This window comes from Vigna angularis, chromosome 1 (assembly GCF_016808095.1).
Source record: "Vigna angularis cultivar LongXiaoDou No.4 chromosome 1, ASM1680809v1, whole genome shotgun sequence".
NCBI classification, from domain to species: Eukaryota; Viridiplantae; Streptophyta; class Magnoliopsida; order Fabales; family Fabaceae; genus Vigna; species Vigna angularis.
In genome coordinates this window covers 56,436,051-56,453,287 of record NC_068970.1, presented here as the reverse complement: position 1 = coordinate 56,453,287, position 17,237 = coordinate 56,436,051, and the positions used below count along the sequence as shown (strand labels likewise).

Here is a 17,237-nt window from a genome sequence, read left to right as displayed (position 1 = left end):
TCATGGCACATTTAATTATCTTTATGACAAATGTAGGCCAAAAAGAAATATGCCTACTAATTATCATGCTGATATTTGTCTTATTTGTTTATTCAAATGAACATACACTTTAATAGTCCTTCTTAACCAATGATATTTAATAATACATATATATATATATATATATATATATATATATATATATATATATAAATAAATGCACTAAGTAATCAGTCCAAGAAAACCATGTACTATATAATATTAATCTGTACTCTGCTTTATCTACTTGTTTATACTAATGTTTCAACTGGTGTCCGGACGGTGATGTTTGATATGTAAAATAAAAATATTATCTTTCAAATAAATGTAATTATTTAAAAAAAATAACATTTTTACATTAATAGGACAAGCCACATATTAAAGAAATAGGATATACGACTGCAGTGTTTTTAAAGTAAATACTTTAAAAAAAAATTGAGTGTGCTTTTAGTTTTAGGAAGCAACTGTGAGGATAATTTGAATTTGAAGAGTGTATTAGATTAATTGGTTTCATTGAAAAGTGATTCAATTTGTTATGACAGAATTATTTTTGTTTCTCCAAACTAAATTGATGACCCCATTGTTATTAAAACTTGAATAGTTTTATAAAGATATAAAATAATAATAATAAAATCACATATATTTACATTCATTTAATATATATTATAATAGCAAAATGATAATAAAAATATGAATTTTTATATATATTTAAAAAATAATAAAATAAAAAATAAAAAAGTAATATCAAATAAATATAAAAAATTATGTCAAATAAAATTATTTATGTATATATTTTCAGCCCCACAATCAAACAATGTTCATATACATCATCATTTACCAACTTTTGCCTAACAATTTTGTTTTGCCCTAATTGTCACTTTATTACTCAATATATATATATAATACGGTCGAATTTTATAATTAGTAGACAGAGACATTTCATAATATGTTAAATGTACTGTTTATGTGGATTCTAGAATTAACCTTCATATGGATAAGGTGAAAAAAATTCAATTTTTTTTAATATTTTTTAGGACAATTTTTCATAATTGTCATACAAAGATCTTGAAATTCACTTTATTTTCTATTTTCGTTGAGGTTAATAAAAAGATGATGACATTATGTCCTATGAAATTTGGTATTGAAATTTTGAATACATTGATGAAACACGAATTTTTTTAATTCTATAGGAACTTAACCAGAGAAAAGTTGAACTTTGACATTGTTTGGGTTATGAATAAATATATAGTTGATAATATATATATATATATATATATATATATATATATATATATATATATATTTCCTTTCTAACATTTTCTGATTTCGATTCTAGTCGTTAAAAAATAATATACTGTTTTTTTTTCTTTTTAATTTGGAAATACAATTCTAATTAAAAAAAATCACTATTTAAAAAATAACAACAAAGTTAGCTAGCTAACTGTTTGTATGATTTTTTTAGATTTACAATAAGGTTTGGTGATGATTTTAAAATAAAGTTAATGAAATTAAAATTATTATATTAAGGTTATAACTTTTTTCTTATTATACTAAAAATATCAATACTTATTATACCATGGTTATTATTTATTTTAGTTTTAGATTAATTTTTTTTAATTAATTTACCTATTTTATTTATTTATTTCCCGGTAAGTATGATCCTTGTATGCTCGTCGGCAGGTTATTAAAATTTGAAATTGAAAATATATAAATAAAATATATAAAATCATTAAATTCAGTCAGGACAAAAAGGGAGTATTCAAAGAAATAAAGTTATTGGTATAAATAAATAAATAAATATTTCCACTTCTTCAAACCTTTATTTGTCTTTATTTATTTGAATTGCACCAAACTTGCCATGCACATATGAAATTATATGTAATTTTGTTTTGAGTTGGAAGTATAGTCTTTTTCACTCACATTCTCCACCTTTTGCATTTCCATGATTTTTTATTCATAATAAAGTGTATATTTAATTTTGAAACTAGTGTAACCCATCACATTAATCTTTTTATTTATTTCACTCATATTTTATATCTTATCAACTAAATATCTTCAACTTTCCTTTTACTTATAGCTTATATATTTTTTATTTAGTGATGTTTCTTTATCCTTTTTAACCTAGTACATTTTCTAAAATTGAAAAAGGATTTATGATGCGAGAAAAACAAAAATGGAAAATAGTGTATGTAGTAATCTTCTAAAATTATTCTATTAACCCTAATATTTTATACCAAAATTATATTATATTAACAACTTTTTTAAAAGGTCTTGTGAAAAGTCAATGCACCACAGAACACGACATAACCCATGGTTTTGTGAAGTAGTGCAGCACATAAGACTAGTTACACAAATCCAACAACGTTACATGTTTGGCTCAACTTTTGTAACATTGATTTTGAATAAAATTATCTGCATTTTTAAACATATAATTTATATAATTTATGTTGGCTTTTATATTTTTAATAGTTTAGTAGTGAAACTTGTTATAACAATTTAATAAGCATGCATCTTATTTTAAATATATATTATTTTAAAAATTAACTTTTGAAAGTTAAACTTTAAAATGAAAAAAAAAAGTTAGTTCAATTTAACAATTATTAATGTATCTCATCTTTAATATACAAGAAAAACTCATCATTTTAGTGAAACAATTTTTAAATTTTATTAACGGTTGAAATAATTAAACACGTGTTTAATATTTAGTAACCGTAAGATATTGTTATAGAAAAAAATATATATTATTTTTCTTATTTAATAAATACATGTGATAATGATTATGTTAACTACTAGCAAAATTTACAAAATTAAATTGATTGCATTAAGAATCTTTTTTTTTTCTTATTACTCTGAAAAATAAATATACCAATACTTATTATATTGAAAAAATTATTTATTAAAAAAATTAGGTTGAATGAATATTTTGATATCTGTATTTAGAGAGTTTATTTAACGTGATTTCTTAAAATTTTCTTATAATTAATTTAATTATAGTTTTATTTAAAATTATTCAAGGTGATTTAAAATGATTTAAGTTTATTTGTTTCATTAAATCAGTATTAACAATACTCAAAAAATTGATTACGTTGTCTAAACTTTTTTATCTCTTCGTCTATTTTGACAACACAAACTCAACATTCATTCTCATTGTCTAAACTCTTTTATATCTTCATCTTTTTTTGCAACACAGTCTCAACATCCATCTCGATGACATCCATCACCAACACCACTTCAATGACATCCTATCTTTCCTGAACTCTTCAAACTCTACTCACCCACTTTATGTTAAGATCGTGATAAATACTTATTTCTCTCATTGTGGTTTGTCCTTAGCTTTTGGAAGAATAACAACAACAAATTTGTATTGTCATAATGTGATCGTGAAAAAAAAACATTTAAGAAGTATGAAAGGAGATTTTTATTGACTATACCCAACAAACCATCTTTTCAACGTCAATGAAATATGTATAGTATGGTGTCTGATCCAATCGATTAACAAGGTAATAAGCGAGTACCTATGAGAAACGTATATATTAGTATTGTTGGGCCAACATCAATGTAAGGTCCACAAAATATCTGTATTATTGGGCTAACATCAATTTAAGGTCCAAAAGATACCTATAAATATAAGGGTAAGCTACAAAGGTAAAATTAGCTTAATTAAGTTCTTATACTTAATTATGAATTAGGTTTATTCATTAAAATCTGACTTGAGCGTCAGAGTGTCTTTAGTAGGTACCTACCGCTCGATTCGGACTTGAAGAAATTGGGGCAAGTGATTCAACAACAAGAAGGAAGAGAATGTGATAATAGAAAGGTGTGTTTCTTGACCCTACTCATTTATATACTGAAACAAAATACAAATATAAATAATAAATCTTAAAATAGCACACTTGAGGAAGATAGGTTGAAAAAAGAAACAATTAATATAAGGAAAAAGATAAAGATAAAAGACATGAAAATAAAAAAGTTATAGGATTCGAAGTGTGACAAAAGAAATGAATGAGTTCGAAGTTATCACCATGATCACATTATCGAACTATTGGGAGCAAAGTTTAGATAGTTATACAAAATTGTCATAAGTGGTGGTGATGGTGATAGTTATTGGTCGTATGGATGGTGGAATTGTATAACCAAAAAAGATGTTGAAGAAGAAGATAGTTTGGACTAATACGAATTCTCTTTCAAATAATATCAATTTAACAAATGAAATCACATTAAATCATTTTAAATAAAATTAAAACTCAATAAAAAAATTTAAAGAATTCTATTAAATTAATTAGTTAAATATAGAAACTAAAATATTAATTAAATAAAAATTTACAATTATATTAACTAGTATTCTAACTTCAAACTATATAAAATAAATTGATATATTCATAAAATGAACATAGAAACATTAAAAAATGAATTAAATATATAAAACTCAATGTTATTTCCAACCTGTAATAATTTTGTGGTGGAACTTAACTCAAATCACACTAGTAATTATGTGTTTGGAAGAAAATAATATAGATCCACAATTCTCTTATCCATGCTTTATACTCAAAATACCTACGGGTTATGTATATTTTTTCTAAGGACCTAAACAACACGGTCCTATGGTCTAGTGGTCAGGACATTGGACTCTGAATCCAGTAACCCGAGTTCAAATCTCGGTAGGACCTTTTTCAATTGAAAAAATTGTATATATGTTCTATAGCTATATTTTTTGGTAATATATTTATAATAATATATATTAAACAAAATCTTATAGAGTAAAGTTTTATGTGGTGTCACCACAAATTAAGTTATCACTCCTCTTAAATATAATGTTAATATTTCCAAAATTATTTTTATTATTTTTTCAAATTAAAACAAATTGTAAATATTTCTTAAAAGATGTACCACGACGATTAAATAGTACGCTTTATGAATGCATATTACCATGTGAACTAACTTAAATTATAAACTAGTATTCTAATGCGTATATGTTTAAGATTACAAGTTTATCATATCAAATTAGTGAAAAGGAGACATTTTGTCTATCTAAATTTAAAAAAGAAGAAGATAATAGTAGTTATATAATTGATTATTTGTAGTGAGGTTATTGTGAGAGGACGTAAATGATTCATAAAATATACATAAGACCATGAAAGAAAAATAAGCAGAAAATGTGTAGAAGAATACAACTTATTTTATTTATAAGTAATTTCATATTGCATGTGAAAAGTACATACAATTTTGTTTCCATGATAATAAAATTTAAAAGTTATTTAATTATTTTTTAGTTTATACAAAGTATTTTTTGCTCATTATGAAAAACATATTTTTAATATGTCTAGTTATATTTTGGTGATCTGTGTGAGATAATTTTGAGGCAATAAATGACTCTTACTTGTATAGATCTACATAGTAAACTTCATATTGAAACTCATTATTAAATCTAATATAATTGAACAAATTTATAATATACATTATTTCTTTTACTGGAAGAGTGCATGAACTCCAAATAATGGTTAAGTCACACCAAATTTAAAGCCTAATATTAGGAACAAAAATTGAGCCAAATTTTTTTAGCTAAGAACTACATTAGTAGAGATGAGATGAGAGAATAAAATTTTATAACCAACCTAGGATAAAGTTCTAAAGAGAATTAATGAAGTTTTCACATTATAAATAAACTTTTTATAATATATATATAGGTTTAATCCTTCAGCAGGTCTCATTTTTGGGAATCTCAAATTGGTCATGTTCTTTTTTGGCATCTTAATTGAGTCTTTATTTTGTAAAAATTGGAACAATTGGGCTCATGCCGTTAAATTAGACCCAACAATGTTAATCTGTGGTTGACGTGGCAAGGTAGACTATCTTTTTAATTGACGTGGCTGACATTAGTAGGGACACCTAGCTCGAAAGTGGATATATTTTTTTTAAAACAAAGAAATGGTAAGTAGGAATGAAATATTGGGATTGGGATTGAATTTTATCGAATCAGGGATTGAAACTGGGAGAAGTTGGTTTTGACATTGTAAGGTTCATGCAAAGTTCAATCAATTTCACAAATTGGGATATCAATTTGGGGATTTAGGGTTTTATTAATCGTTGACGTTGACAGTGAGCCTCCATCATGTGGTCGTTGGAGTTGTGAGACCTTTTTCCCTTGGAATCTCGAGTCACAGGTCAGTAAATGTTTGGTTAGGGGTCATATATTGTCTTGTTTCACATGGTGTTCTCCTTGGAAGATGATGTGTTGTGTTGTTGTGATTTTCTCTGCCGTCGTCGCTCTACCCCGTTTGGTTCCATTCGCCTTCAGGACCCCGCACTAACGGCGAAGATTCTACCACCTCGCCTTGTTCCATGGTCTTCATAAACCCTCAGAACGATGGCCACCACGGCCCCGCTCTCAAGCAGAGACTCCAACAACTTATGAGTGAGGAACAGAGGAAATTGTGAAATTAATCGGATCTTGTTAATCGAATCCAGCAACTGTTTTTTTTTTATTTGATGCGTGAGGTTTTGGTGCTTTCTATAATGAGTGAGGTTTGGGTGGGTTGGAGATGAATCAGGGAATGTTCTTTGTCTGGTATAAGAATTGAAGGTGTGAAGATGAAAGATGAATGACAAATTGGAGGAGAGGGAGAAGTCTCTGGTGGAACTTTAAGGGAGAAGCCTAATCTATGAAAGAAGAAGCTGACGTGGAAAATCAATTTTAGCTTTTAAATTAAATAATTTGTTATGTGTTTAAAATGAAATCCTGACCAAAAAATATTATCATGTTAAAAAATAATTTCATGAATTTCCAAAGTATAAAGATATAATTAGAACAAACTTTTCTCACAGTTTTAGAAAGAACCCAAATCCAAATCTTTGAGTCACGTCAATTAAAAAGATAGTTCACCGTGCCACGTCAACCACATATTAACGCCGTTAAGCCTAATTTAACGACAGAGGTCCAATTGTTACAATTTTCACAAAATAAAAACCTAATAAAGACGCCAAAAAAAAAAACAAGACTATTTTGAGATTATAACCTAAAATGGGACCTGCTGAATAATTAAATCATATATTAACGAATACTTTGATTATTTAAGAAGTATAAACAAATTTTAAAGAAGACATGATTTAAAAGATAGTGTAGAGAACTCAAATAGAAAATACAAAATTACATACATAGAAAAATGAGGAAAAAGAGATTTTTATATACTAGAGAAATAATTTTTAACAGGAGTTACTTTTGATATTTTTGATGATTTTAACCTCCACTAAAAATGTTAATGGTAGTTTTTTTTTTTTCCAAAAAAATAAACAACATCATTAACTAATTACTAACTGTTTTGACTAATTTCTGGTAAAGTAATACATGCTATTTCATAACCATTCTTATTTACTTGAATGGGATTTTTCAAACCTGTCAACTATTTTATATCTTTATATAGTATGAGATGGTATTGAGTTTTTTTAGTGTTTTTTGTCCATGTAATGCAATTTATTATTTATTAATGTTTTTACCTAGTGTTTCAAATTTCTTAAATTTTATTTATGGCACTTTCTAAATATAATTCCTAAAACATGTGAAATAAAAAGCAACAATTCTAAAATTTTGACATTTGTTTATAACTAGATATAAGGTTCATAAAAACAATAAACATGGTCTATAAGATCAAAGTAAATAATAAAGTTTAAACATCAAATTAGTGAGATATTATAACATCTCTCTTCTTATACTTATAAAGTCAAACTAAATAAAAGTCTAATATCATTATTCAATTATCAATCTTGATCGAAATCATTTGTTTTTTCATTGAGAACACTCTCTTGATCAGATATCTCACCTAAAAAATAATCATAATTAGGTAACATTCATTACAATCTAATATATATATCACCGATGATGGATGAAACATAAGAAAGAGGCAATTCTCCTTAATAGTTTTGTACAAAAGAAATTCAGCATTGTCTTCACTTCATTGACTTGTGATGTCAATGAGTAAACCTATTTTATAACAATCAAATTAATCAAACTGTCAGCATTTGACAACATGAAAAAATAATAATACAAACTTAAATCAAACTCAAAATCGTCAAACTCAATGATTTTGCAACCAGATCAAACTGAACAACTTTGATCTAGTATGATACTTCAAAAGAATCCAAAAGAGATAAATAATCATTATCTTTTTTTAATTTGTGGCAAACATCCATAAGAGATGGATCGTCATTTATGATATAGACAACATCACATTAATGATAAAAGGTCAAGATAATATTTAAAACAAATTTTAAAATATGTTTCAACCCATACACACACACACCCCCCCAACACACACACACAACACACGTGTGCACACACACACGCACACACACACACACACATATACACATGCACACATACAAACACAGACACAAACACAAACATAGACACGTAGACACAAACACACAAATACACACACACATACTTGATTCATAATAAAGTTAATCCGTCAAAATAATCAAACTTAACGTTCTGGTCAATAGTGTTGATAACTAGTTGAAACTGAAATGTACAACTTAAGAGTCTCGTGTGAACTAATAATTGACTATAAGTCTTAGTTTTATATTAAAAAAATGAAATTATTAACTTGGTTTCGTAATTGTGTATAAGAAGTAAAACTTGAAGATATCCCACAATACAAATGAGCATTGAAGCCAAACACTTTAGATGAACAAGGTTCCAAACCTAAACCCTTAACACATTTACAATGTTCTTGAAATAAAATTATATAAATGGAGAATTATATTACTTTATATATGTGTAAATTTTAACATTGAATTAACTTTTATATCGATTTTATACGTATGGTTAATAAGAGATTTAATTTATCACACGTGGTAATTTATAGTTAAAGAATATATTTTATTATACGACTCTAGCTAACCATTATCTTTTGTGATTGTTGTGGTTTTATCTATATGTGATGATCATATGTTATACGTGAATAAAAGGTTAATGCTAATGAAAAACGTTGACATTAAGATAGTAATAGGGGTCTAGATAGCATAAACTACTTATGATATATTGTTTTACATTGTCTCCTTTTCAATTGTTTTAGTATTTTGTTTTAAAAAATGTAAAATATTGAACAATAATGTAATACATGAAGCATACCTATCTAATAAATATTTATGTTTAATATGAGTTATGATAATGCTTTAATTATTAGAGTAATTCTATTGATATTGAGTGACTCTTTTGTATATATGGGATGCTTCGTGCTTATTCAACTAAATTTATTATGTTATACTATCATACAATTAATAAAGTATATTTAGTTTATTAATTATCATGTATTATTAAAAGCTATAATTTAATATTCATTATTACTTAAAAAGATTCCCATTAATAGAGTTCAGTATATAATACATGTATTTTTTTATTTTATTTAAAATTAATACATAACTATGATTGATAAAAATATATTGTGAGTGATTTCTAATAAGTGATTTAATCAATTGCCATTAAAATATAATAAATAATCAATTAATAACATACAATAATATTAATCATAACTTTGTATGTATACTAAAGTCACACTCACTAAAATGTAACATAAAACAATGAAATATGCATACAATTATTCAAAGAATAAAATGCTATAAACTTTTTAACTCTTAATTTTAATGTGTACTTATTATTGAATTTAATACATCACCTGCTTAAATAAATACAATTTACTGGATTGAATTAATAACTCGAATACATTAAAACTCATTTAATAAGTTGTAGTTGTTTTAAAACGAAGTCAGAGAATTAAACGCATGATAATAATATTATATATATATATATATATATATATATATATATATATATATATATATATATATATATATATATATATATATATAACATTAAATATCATTAAAGTCGAAATTGTGAACGATCAAATTCAGTGTTCAATTTGAAATATAAAAAATATAAAAACCTTCATTTGAGTCATTCTCAAGCTTAGCTCGGATAATTCTAACCGATTGTGAAGCTAGAAAAAAAAACAATGCTTACAAAACATATTTTTATACTTTTTACACACAAACTCAAACTCAAACTGATCGGGACTTTAAAAGGATTCAAACATGATAAAGTATTTAAAGAAAAACAAAAAATAACCAAACTTTGGAAAAAAATATTAATAATATTTAAAAAGAGCATTCTAAAAGTATTTATAGAATATTTTAAATAGTTTATCTAAAAGAAATATTCGTTGTAAAAGTTTGTAGCGTGACGCGTAACAAATTATTAACTATTATTAATTAACTTAATTAATTTGAAAGTTAAAGTAAGTTAATGTTATTGTTTTGATGACAAAAGTTATAACCTCTTGTCTCATCCTTCATCAACATTTTTTTTTCTTTTTCATTTTCATGTTTTCTGAATTTTGCAACACAAATTTATGATTCTATAGTGACATTTGATATATATATATATATATGAAATTAGATATATGTTTTGATGAGATTGATTCTTTTAAAATTTTATTCTCTTAAATGGTGAATCCACAATTTAGTGACATGATTGAGTTCTTTAGTTATTTATTTTTGTTTATGGTTTTTTTTTTCGTGGTGGAAACATTAATTACTTATATTTATAATTTTTCTTTAAATTATTTTGGATAACAAATTTAAAGAGTCTATAATGTCGAAATCTAAATAGTATAACGAATCTAGTACTACTACACTATACCATTTCTAACAGCAGATATTCATCAACAGTTTTAGAAAAATTAAAATAATATATAGAGACTTCATATGTTTATATATATATAAGTGTAAAAAAATAAGTTTAAAAGGAATATAGCTATAATTAAAACATACATATTTAAAAGATTTTTTTTATTTCTTTAAATTGTAATCTTCTCGATTGAATCAACATTAAACGGTTGATATAATTATCAAAGGAGAATTTTATAATAAATATTTGACTATAAAAATGCACATAACATATAATATTTTATTTTATGTTCTTAAAAAGATTTTTTCATATAAAAATATTTTGATGAAATAAAAACATTTGAATTAGTTAGGGTGTAAGATCTTGAAAATAAGACAAGCTATAATTATTCAAATTTTAATATTATAAGTGTTTTCATATACAAATAATCTTTTTGTATAAGAGAGGGAATTGAACAAGTGAGTAAAGAAAATATAAAATTTGTCTTGTTTTTTATATTCATTTAATTAATTATTTATTTGTTTATTACACTTAATTTTATATTTAATAAACTCATGGTGTGTGTTATAAAATAATTTCGAAATCCTTCTAACTTGATTTTCATTATTATATGCATGACGTTACCCACCCTCACAATATTTTTACTTTCGTTTTGTTTGCAAGTTGTTACTCAACAAACTTTCTACATTCAACATATATTATATTTATTTATTTATTCATATTTTATTTTTATATTTATCTGTCTAGTTTATTTATTTATATTTATTTTTAATTGTGCATTTTTCATATTTATTTATTTATATTTATCTCTAGTCACTAATTCTATTTATTTAATTATATTTATCTTATAAATCTCGTGTTAGACATATATTTGTAAATCTTATAATGGAATTTAATTAGGTCTAATCCATTAATTACCAATAAATAACTTTCATTATTCTTATTATTTTCCAATTATTGACTATTATTCTTATTAACTTCCTATTAATAACTATTATTGCTCAGATTAATTATCAATTATTGAATGTTTCGGACCAGTTGGTCATTTCCTCGTTGGATGGTCAACTGTCTGGTTCTTGCTTGATCGTGTGGTCATACAGTATCCTAAGTCCAAGCATGATATAATGTGCGAAAGAGTTTTAGGTAGTCTATTTCCAATGCTTTTTACCTTCGACACTTGTCTTTGTGTGTTGTTGTACGTTGACCAAGATCATGACCTTCATCGACCACTCGTTGTAAGTATGGCCGGAGATAAAAAGCATTCCCTACAAGTTGGTTGAAGGTAAGTCGGTAGTTTGAAAAACGTTCTTTGATCACCCATAGAGAGCTTGATAGGAGATGAAAAACATTCTCTGTTGGCTTATTGAAGGTAAGAGAGGAGTTGAAAAATGTTCTTTGACCACTTGTGAAGGGCTCGACAGGAGTTGAAAAACATTCTCTGACCACCCGTGAAAAGCTCGACAGGAGTTGAAAAAATTCCCTACAAGCTGGTTGAAGGTAGTCAAGAGTTGAAAAACATTCCATGACCACCTATGAAGGTCTTGGCAGGAGTTTGGAAAATATTCTTTGTCGACTGGTTGAAGGTAAGTCAGTAGTTGAAAAATGTTCCCTAACCACCCGTGAAGGGTTCGACAGGAGTTGAAAAACATTTTTTATCGGCTGGTTGGTCAAAGTTGGTCAAGTGGTTTATATGCAAAGTCCTATCATTTGCATAGAAGAAAAGGAACAATTCAAATTTGAACGATCAGAAAAAGTGTAGCCAATCAGGATAACACATTTACGAGGTCAGACAGTGAATATCAAGCTAGCTTAGGTTATAAGGCCGGATGGCCAAGCAAGCGAGACCATTTGGTCTTCGATTGAACATTTGAAGACCAAAATAAGGAATCCATATTAGGATGTACACGATCGAGATGTTAATGGTTAATGCCTTGTGACCTACAGGAGAGCTGAGGACAATGATTGGGGTTGTATGGATAGGCACCGCTCGGGATACGCTAAACAAGGGTTGAGGTGCCCAATTGAGGCTCGAACGAGAGCAAGGCCATTGAAGCCTGACAAGGCTAAACATACGAGGTCCAACTGACTGAGCGTGAGAGAGATCAAGATATGCTTAGGCTATATCCTTAAACTTATCAGGTTCATTGCAGAAACCACCCTGGAATGACCATGTCCCCCAATATGCGAACATTCTCTCTTCAAGGTTGTTATAATACAAACAAATGAGTAAATTAAACTTAAGATTTATCATACTCCTCTTTCTCCCACCCCTCGACTTCTTCTATCTAGTCTTAAAGACCAACTTCCCTAACAACTATGCTTGAAAAGGAACGAAGTGTGACTAGTTAACAAACAAAAACATCACAATCACACAAAAACTTGGAATCCCTTTTGGTCTTTTGCCACAAAATTATGCAATCTTGGTCAGGCCTATGGTTTTAATGTGCCAAAACTCCTAATAGAGATAGTAAACTATGTTGCACAACACAATGCCTAACATCTGAAAATTACCACACAATATAATTTTGAGGCATACCTAATTCTTTTTCTTCCTTTGATCTTTTCCTGCCATTCTTTGACATCTCTTGTGCTTGACACCTGTGTCAATGATCCTCCCTTGAAACTTCCAAAATCGTTGCTTTTACCAACCCTAAAAACCTTGCATCTCTCTAATGTTAGATTCGATGCCATTGATGGACAATGCATCAAACCCTTTTCAGCTTGTAGCATGTTGAATACTTTGAGCATCCACGATTACTCCTTCTGCAATAATGCAGACACTCTTTGCATAACTAATTCTAACATTTCCAATTTTAAGATTAGTAATTTGTTTGTGTACAACATTTACCCATGCAACACTATAGTGTCGTGAACAAAACTAAACCAGTGCGGTGGTGATCGAAACAGAACGCAATGGATGAACGATGTGGTGCAAGCAATGATCTCCTTCAATGATAAGGTGCAAAGTTGGTGAGCGTTCGTTGGTGAAAATAGAAATGGCGGTGTGGCAGCGAACTGGAGTGGTGGCGCAAACAGTGTCGTGGGGAGTGTTAGGGTTTGAGAGAGGAATTTTGATGGTGGAAAGGGCGTCCCACTGACAACAGTCTATGATGACAACGCGTCTAGCGGTGTAGGCAATGCTAGGGGAGATGGCAGGGTTTGGAAACTGGTGGTGGCAGGTGGTGTGGCGCTGACATAATGACGAGGTGTTTTGAGGGGGCGGAGATGAAGGTTTTCGAGGAGAGGTTGTTGTATAGAGTGAGGAAGGGGAGTGATTGGGTTTATTGCTTCACTTTTAGAAACTTTGATTTGTTGGGAACCGAAGCATACATGATTGAGCATCATCATCAGTAGAACGTGTGAATGGAGTTTGATTTGGTCAACTCTAGAGTGGGGTTCACTCAGACAACGTGTAACCTCGTCAATTAGCGGTTGGGCCTGAGATTGTTCAGTAGGTATCGAACGAAAGAAGAATTCAAATCCTAAGATAACCTTGCTGTGAACGAAGGCACCAAGCCAAATTGTCACCATTGATGAAGGGGTACTAGTTTGAGGCCAAAGATGGCCATTTACGAGGCTTTAAAAATGCCACAAATGTGTAGCCAAATATGTCCACTTACTTAAGACTACGAATAATGCTAAGATGATCAACCTTGGAGTAGGTCGTTCAAGAAAATTGTAGCCATATTAGGCTATGATCAGGCTGAATGTCCAAGATAATTGGTCACGCTTTCAAGGCTTGAACAAAGATACAACGCTCGATCATACAATAAGTTGTTAGGTACGAAGTTGTGCAAGGCCATCAAACTAAGGTTGGACACGTTACACCACAACAATGATGGGGTCAGGCGACTAGGTGATTGTTTTCCATTGTACCGCTCGTTTGGTTCCTTGAGGCTACAAAGGATGCCGCTCAGCCCCACAGTGGGTGCCAAAATACTTCGGGTAAGGCGTTGGGGTCCCTTACTCAAAGCACTTCAAGTTGTCCTGAAGACCGCATAGATTCCCTAATGATCCTCCATCATTCAACATATGTGTTCGCTCTCTCCCCTTCTTGTCATAGCCGTATGGGTGGATACCTGTCAAAAGCACTCTAACACAAGTTAGTGATTTTACTCAATAGTTTTGTGATAAATATGAGTAATCAAAATCAATTACCTAACCTCTGTTGTCAAACATATATTTATAAATCTCATGATGGGCTTACAATTAGGTTTGACCAATTAATTACCAATAAATGACTTTTATTATTTTTATTAACTTTCAACTAATGACTATTATTCTTATTAACTATCCATTAATAATTATTATTGCTCAAATCAATTATCAATTGATGATTGTTCCGAACCGGTAGATTTTTTCCTTGTTAGATAGTCGACTGCCCGATTTTTGCATGACCGGATGATCATATAATACACAAATAATAAACAAAGTACTACTTTACTATTTAAGTTCAATACATGTCCAACTTTTCTTCTTAATGTTTTATCACATTTTAAGTCTATTTGGTGGGTTAAGATATAATAGAATGAATGTAAGAAATAATGCAAAATACAATAACTATTAATTATAATTAATGCTTAATATAGGATAATTATTAATTATAATTAATGCTTAATCTTAAATAAATTAATGCTTAATATAGGATACCTATTAATATAAGTAAGTAAAAGTAAGTTGATTTATATGTTAAGTTTATTTTACTTGACCTATCAAGTCACTCGTTGAAACTAAATTCATTAACTCAAAATTGTTAAATAACATTTTAAAATTTAAAATATAAATACAACTTAAATGATTAATGATTAATGCTTGCCGTTATGGACAAAATTAAGAAAAGAAAAATAATTTTAGCAATGTGAACCACAATTTTTATTTATTTTTATCAAGTGAGTTATTTTACCTTTTTCTTAGGGTTAAATATGTTTTTAGTTCCTAAACTATTGGCCGTTTCTGGTTTTAGTCCCTCTTTTAAAATAAGATACAATTTGGTCCTCATTCTTTTCGAAACTTTGATTTTAGTCCTCTAAAACTAACACCGTTAAAATTTAGCTGACGTGGCTAACGGTAGACTGACACACTATTTTTTTTTCAGTGTTTCTCACCATTTCTCCCTCTCTCTCGCTTCCTTCCATCACTTCATAAAAAGGAGTGGAAACCATCAACGCTACCACTTCCAAAGACACAGGTAGAAAACTCTACGAAGTACTCAACAAGACCATCCAAACTTAATTCCAACAACTTTTGCATCAATACAAACCTGATTTCTTAGTCTCCGACATGTTCTACACTTGGAGTGTCAATGCTGCTGCTGAGTTTGGAATTCCGAGGCTCATATACGTCGGTGGAACTTACTTTGCTCACTGTTCCATGGACCATCTCGAACGGTTTGAGCCTCACAAAAAGGTAGAGTCGGATGATGAGAGCTTTTTGATTCCTGGGTTGCCCTACAACATGGAGATGACGCGTTCACAGATACCCGCACGGTTCAAGAAACAAAATGACCCATTCTCCCACTTAATGAAGATGGTTAAGGAATCAGAGAAGAGGAGTTACATATCACTGTTCAAAAGCTTTTATGCTTTTGAAGGAGCTTACGAGGAACTCTACCGGAAAATAATGGGGACAAAGAGTTGGAACGTGGGACCCATTTCGTCATGGGTGAACCAAGATGCTTCCGACAAAGGGTTCAAGGGTACACGACAAAGAGGTGGAAGAAGGAAGAGAGAAAGTAGGTTGGCTTACTTGGCTTAATTCAAAGCAAAAGGGCTCTGTTGTGTATGTGTGTTTTGAGAGCATGAACAACTTCTCTGCCACACAGATTACGGAAATAGCCTACGGGCTTGAAGATTGTGGGCATGATTTCATCTGGGTGGTGAGAAAAATTGATGAGGATGAAAGTAGGCTCTTGTGGATGAGTTTGAGAAGAGGGTGGAAGCAAGCAAGAAGGGTTATCTGATATGGGGTTGGGCCCCACAACTTCTGATATGGTAGCGTTGATGGTTTCCACTCCTTCTTATGAAGTGATGGAAGGAAGAGAGAGAGAGAGGGAGAAATGGTGAGAAACACTGGAAAAAAAATAGTGTGTCAGTCTACCGTTAGCCACGTCAGCTAAATTTTAACGGTGTCAGTTTTAGAGGACTAAAACCAAAGTTTCGAAAAGAATGAGGACCAAATTGTACCTTATTTTGAAAGAGGGACTAAAACCAGAAACGACCAATAGTTTAGGGACTAAAAACATATTTAACCCTTTTTTTATGAGTCAAACTCACTCGTTTTATCATTCTTAGTTTAATATATAACATGATATTAATAATAAAACATTAAGTAGTGGAAGAATATCACTAATAATAATAACACTACTATTGACAATGTTATAATTATGATTATAAATTAATTGTATTCAATTTATTAATTAGTTGTTCAATCTAGTTAGTTAAGTTAGATAACTAAACTTAAACCTCAAATAACTTCGATTATTTAAATGAGTTGAGATTAACGTTAAAAAAACACAACTTAAAATATTGATAATATA

General features: G+C 29.0%; 1 non-coding gene and 1 pseudogene across 1 annotated transcript; both read left to right on the top strand.

Annotated features, from left to right (window-relative positions):
• Positions 1-4,613: 4,613 nt before the first annotated feature.
• Positions 4,614-4,685, top strand: TRNAQ-CUG (transfer RNA glutamine (anticodon CUG)). Its single transcript has one exon. It is a non-coding gene; the product is annotated as a tRNA-Gln (tRNA).
• A 7,539-nt stretch (positions 4,686-12,224) lies between these two features.
• LOC108325823 (soyasapogenol B glucuronide galactosyltransferase-like) lies at positions 12,225-16,696 on the top strand (annotated as a pseudogene).
• Positions 16,697-17,237: the final 541 nt, after the last annotated feature.